The 5,592-nt window shown below is 38.5% G+C and overlaps 1 pseudogene; it reads left to right on the plus strand.

Moving 5' to 3' along the window:
• The first annotated feature begins 3,421 nt into the window (after positions 1-3,421).
• LOC132016287 (large ribosomal subunit protein eL21-like) lies at positions 3,422-3,905 on the plus strand (annotated as a pseudogene).
• Positions 3,906-5,592: the final 1,687 nt, after the last annotated feature.

Genomic DNA, 5,592 nt, shown 5'->3' on the forward strand with positions numbered 1-5,592 from the left:
ACTTGGAAATATCCTATCTGATAGTTTGCGTGTGCCAAGGAAATTGGCTAAAGGGCAGATTGTTTGATTTGGATCTTAGCATATATCCTGGTTAAAAAGTAAAGTTCAGGGGTGCTTGCCTGGCTCAGTGGGTAGAACATGTGACTCTTGATCTCAGGGTCATGTATTCAAGTGCCACGTTGCGGGTAATGCTTACTTCAAAAAAAATAATAATTTCATGATGGTAAATGGGGGAAAATACCAACATTCTCTTTAGTCATCATTGAAGAAGCTTGAATCAAGGAACTGAAATGTTAACTATAACTTTCTATGAGATATTTCAGAATGGTGATATTTTATTGTTAAAAAATAATTTGATCTCTTAGCATGTGGAAAAAAAAGTTGAGCTATAATGAATCATAGACCTAAAGTGAAAGTGAAGACTATAAAACTTATAAGACAAAATTTTGTGACTTTAGGTTAGGTAGAGAATTCTTAGGATGCAAAAAGCATCATGATCCGGTGCACCTGGGTGGCTCAGTGGGTTAAGCCGCTGCCTTCGGCTCAGGTCATGATCTCAGGGGCCTGGGATCGAGTCCCGCATCGGGCTCTCTGCTGAGTGGAGAGCCTGCTTTCCTCTCTCTCTCTCTCTGCCTGTCTCTCTGTCTACTTGTGCTCTCTCTCTGTCAAATAAATAAAATCTTTAAAAAAAAAAAAAGCATCATGATCCTTAAAAAAATAATCCAATAGACTTCATAAAATTAGGACCAAATAAGACGGTTAAGAAAATGAAAATGTGGGGTGCCTGGGTGGCTCAGTGGGTTAAGCTGCTGCCTTCGGCTCAGGTCATGATCTCAGGGTCCTGGGATCGAGTCCCACATTGGGATCTCTGCTCAGCGGGGAGCCTGCTTCCTCCTCTCTCTCTCTCTCTCTGCCTGCCTCTCTGCCTCCTTGTGATCTCTGCCTCTCAAATAAATAAATAAATTTTTAAAAAAATGAAAATGCAAGTCACAAACTGGGAAAAAGTATTTGTAAACCACCATCTCCTAAAGGACTTTAATTAAGAATATGTAAAGAACTGTTATGACCTTGTAATAATGCAAGCAACCCAATTTTTAAACAGTGAACATTTGCTCAAAGAAGATACAGAATGCAGGGGAACCTGGGTGTCTCTGTTGGTTAAGCATCCAACTCTATTTGGGCTCAGGTTATGATCTCAGGGTTGTGAAATCAACCCCCACGTCAGACTCTGCACTGGGTGTGGAACCTGCTCAAGATGCTCTCACTCCCTCTGCCCCTAACCCCCACCCCACCTAAAAAGAGAGAAATGTAAATAGAAAATAAACCCATGCGGGACGCCTGGGTGGCTCAGTTGGTTAAGCAGCTGCCTTCGGCTCAGGTCATGATCCCAGCGTCCTGGGATCGAGTCCCACATCGGGCTCCTTGCTCCGCAGGGAGCCTGCTTCTCCCTCTGACTCTGCCTTCCACTCTGTCTGCCTATGCTTGCTCTCGCTCTGACAAATAAATAAATAAAATCTTAAAAAAAAAAAAAAAAGAAAGAAAATAAACCCATGCAAAGATGTTTGCCATTAGGAGTCCTAAGGGAAACACAAATCAAAACCACAATGAGTTATCACTGGATGCATGTTAGAAAGGTTCTTTGAAAAGACTATTGTCTTTTTTTTTATTTTTTATTTTTTGATATTTCAAGTTAGTAAGCTGGTGAGGATGCAGAACAGGAATCTTCCTATGGGGCTGGTAGGAATCAGCAAAACCTGGCAACAACTGAAATATCTTTCAGTGGATGAAGGGATAGATACATTATGGTACAACCACTCAGTGAAATACTACTCAGCAATAAAAAAAGATCTCCTGATTTATACAACATGGATGACTCTCAAATGCATTTTACAGAGTGGAGGAAGCCAGACTCAAAATGCTATATACTGTATTATTCCATTTACAAGACCTATTTGAAAAGGCAGAACTCAAGGGACAAAAAAATAGATCAGTCGTTCTTAGGAACTGAGAATAGAGGAAGAGGTTGATTATAAAGGAAAAGAATAATTCTATATCTTTATGGTGGTGTTGGTTACCCAGTTGAATTTGTTGAAACTCTTAGAACTGTAAAAGGCAAATATTACAGATCTAAATTATATTTTAATTAAGAAAAAGAAATTGGATTTTTATTTCATGCCATGTTAAAAATCAATTTCAGGTACATAAAAGATTAAAATATAAAAAGCAAAATGAAACGTTATAGTCAATACAGGGGACTATCTTTTAAGGTCTTAAAATAGGGAAAAATCTCTTAAAACTTAATAGAGGGAAAGATAGATATCTGTGATTGCTTCTGTTCCTCGGACATGTCACAAAGAGTGAAAAGTCAAGCCTCAAATGATAAGATATTTGCAACACATATGATTAGCAAAAGATTAGTGTCCAGAATATATAACTTACTACTACAAAAGAATATAGAAAACCACACACAAACACTGAAGTCAACTGTCTTTAACTATGGTTGCACACATCTGAATATTGTGTTGATGGTTGTGGTGTTGAGTGAGTAATAAGTCACTCATAAATAAAGAATAATAAATAAAGAAAATAAAGAATACCCAAAGTAGAATTTTATTTATGGGGCACCTGGATGGCTCGGTTGGTTGAGCAATGGAGTCTTGATCAGGTCATGATCTCAGGGTTGTGAGATCAAGCCCTACGTGGGGCTCCTCGCTAAGCAGGGGACTGATTTTCTCCCCCCACCTTTGTGTATGGGTGTGCTCACTCTTAAATAAATCTTGGAAAAAAAAAAAAAGAATTCCATTATATAAAATTCCAGAATGGACAGAATTAACCATGACTTGCTTGGGAGTATATCTGTCAGTTACTAAAGAAAAAAGGGAGGCAATGATTATATAGAATTTAGGACAGTGGTTCACTTTGAAGTGAATGAGTGGAAGGACAGGTATAGATAATTTTCCATTTCATAGCCAGGGTGGTGGTATTATTATATAAAGTGTATGTATGTGTTTGATTTACTCTTGATTTATGATTGTGTTAGTTTAGTTCACGAAGAAGCCAGGATGGGGTTAAACATGCAAGAAATGTATTAGGGAGATGCCTGGAGGGGACCATGATGTGGATCTGGCACCTGGGAAGAAGTGGGAGAAAGTAGGGGTGGGTAGGAAGAGACTTGGACTGAAGTACAGTTCTAAGGAAGTTTTGGCCAGGCTAGTGTGGAGCCAAAGTCACCTGTCAAGGAATCACTGTCTTGCAGGAACAGTGTCCTTGCCATGCCTCCTCACTGGTCGGAATCAACATTTGGAAGCCTGACTTTGGCGTAACTTTGGAAGTGCTTTCACAAGGCAGCAGCTGATATAAATATAAACTAATAAAAGTAATTCCTTTCAGCTGGAACGCCATCTCCCAGTAATTTTACAAAATGACCAACACAAAGGGAAAGAAGAGAGACACCCACTATGTTCTCTCCACCTTTTAAAAAACATGGAGTTATTCCTTTAGCTACATACATACAGATCTATAAGAAAGGTGATGTTGTAGACATCAAGGGAATGGGCACTGTTAAAAAATGAACGCCCCACAAATGTTATCATGGCAACACTGGAAGGGTCTGTGCTGTTACCCAGCATGCTCTTGGCATTGTTGTAAACAAACAAGTTAAAGGCAGGACTCTTGCCAAGAGAATTAATGGAAGTATTGAGCATATTAAGCACTCAAAGAGCTGAGCTGGCTTCCTGAAGCACATGAAGGAAAATGATCAGAAAAAGAAGGAAGTCAAAGAGAAAGATGCTTGGGTTCAACTCAAGGTCTAGAAAGCTCCACCCAGAGAAGCACACTTTGTGAGAACCAATGGAAAGGAGCCTGAGCTGCTGGAACCCATTCCCTACAAATTCATGGCAGGATAAGTGTAAAAAAGAAACAAAAGAAAACCTCAAGACTGTTTAAAAAAGGAAAAATGAATAAAAGTAATAAAATTGGGGCACCTGGGTGGGTCAGTGGTTTAAAGCCTCTGCCTTTGGCTGGGGGTCATGATCCCAGAGTACTGGGATCGAGCCCCACATCGGGCTCTCTGCTCTGCAGGGAGTCTGCTTCCTCTTCTCTCTCTGCCTGCCTCTCTGCCTACTTGTGCTCTCTGTCTGTCAAATAAATAAATAAAATCTTTAAAAAAAAAAAAAAGGTAATAACAAAATCAAAATGAAAGGGTGCCTGGCTCACTCAGTCGGTAGAGCATACAGCTGGTGATCTCAGGGTCATGGGTTCAAGCCCCACACTAGGTACAGACTTTACTTAAAACAAAAACCAACAAAAAAACCCCAAAGGGCAGCAGCTGGGCTTGTCAGTCAGTTATACTCCTCCCCACAATGGGAGATTGGAAAGGTGCATTTCTGTGGTGACCACAGTGGTATGTTTCAAAATATTTTTTAATTAAAAGAAAATGAAAATGGGCAAAGGATATCAAGGAAGGAAAACTCTTTGTTACAGAAGAATGTCATCTAAAAAATGTAGAAGAAAAAACAGAATTGGGAAAATCACCTTTTTCTGGTCCCCAAATTAATAACTAATAACTAATTAATAACTGATTTGACAGAGGTTATCAATGGATTCTAAAGCAATGTGCAAGATCTCACTCCATAGATTACTAACTAAATACAGAGGGAAAAATGTGTGTTCCCAGTGGAGTGATCTAGTAGTTACTGCCTTAACCAAGTGACCAAGCCTGAGGGTTGGTCTCCATGGAACACCTGAGCATGTATGTGGGCCCAGCTTATAGCTATGGGGCCTGGAGTGCAGGAACACAGTAGGCCCACATGCCACTGTTTTAACATTTCCAATTTGTGAATTCAGCTACCAACTTTTACAGTGTATTTTATTCCCAGGCCTTGACAAAAACACCTTTACAATGTATAATATATGTATAAAGCTATGATTTTTAGACAGGGACTTTTAGATGACTTAAAGATAGCAAAATATCAAAGAGAACTGAATTTAATTATTGTGCACATTTTGTGTTGATACACTGTCATATAAAAAAGACATACATAATTTTATATATTTCAGTAACATTTATTGCCTTCATTTCAGTAATATCTCTTAACTAATCAATAGTTGGACATAAATTATGTCCTATATATAGATAGTAATAATTCTAAAGGATTAGAAATATAAAATGTAATGGTATTCAAAATATCCAAAATTTGAATATATTTTATTTTAAAATATGAGTTATTAAATATTACTATAGAAAATTTAACCATATTTTTATATATCTTTCCAGAAATATCATTTTTCTGCTAAATATTCAAAATGATCTATTAAGAGACACGACACCTACAATTTATTAATAATATCAACTTTTTTTAGAATTTTTTTTAGGATTTTATTTATCTGTTTGATAGAGATCACAAGTAGGCAGAGAGGCAGGCAGGGGTTGGGGGGAAGCAGGCTCCCCGCTGAGCAGAGAGCCTGATGTGGGGCTATCTCAGAACCCTGAGATCATGACCTGAGCCGAAGGCAGAGTCTTAACCCACTGAGCCACCCAGGCACCCCAGTAATATCAATGTTTTTAATGAAAAGTTACTGAAGCTCAAATTA

The sequence above is a fragment of the Mustela nigripes genome, chromosome 4, assembly GCF_022355385.1.
Source record: "Mustela nigripes isolate SB6536 chromosome 4, MUSNIG.SB6536, whole genome shotgun sequence".
Classification (NCBI taxonomy): domain Eukaryota; kingdom Metazoa; phylum Chordata; class Mammalia; order Carnivora; family Mustelidae; genus Mustela; species Mustela nigripes.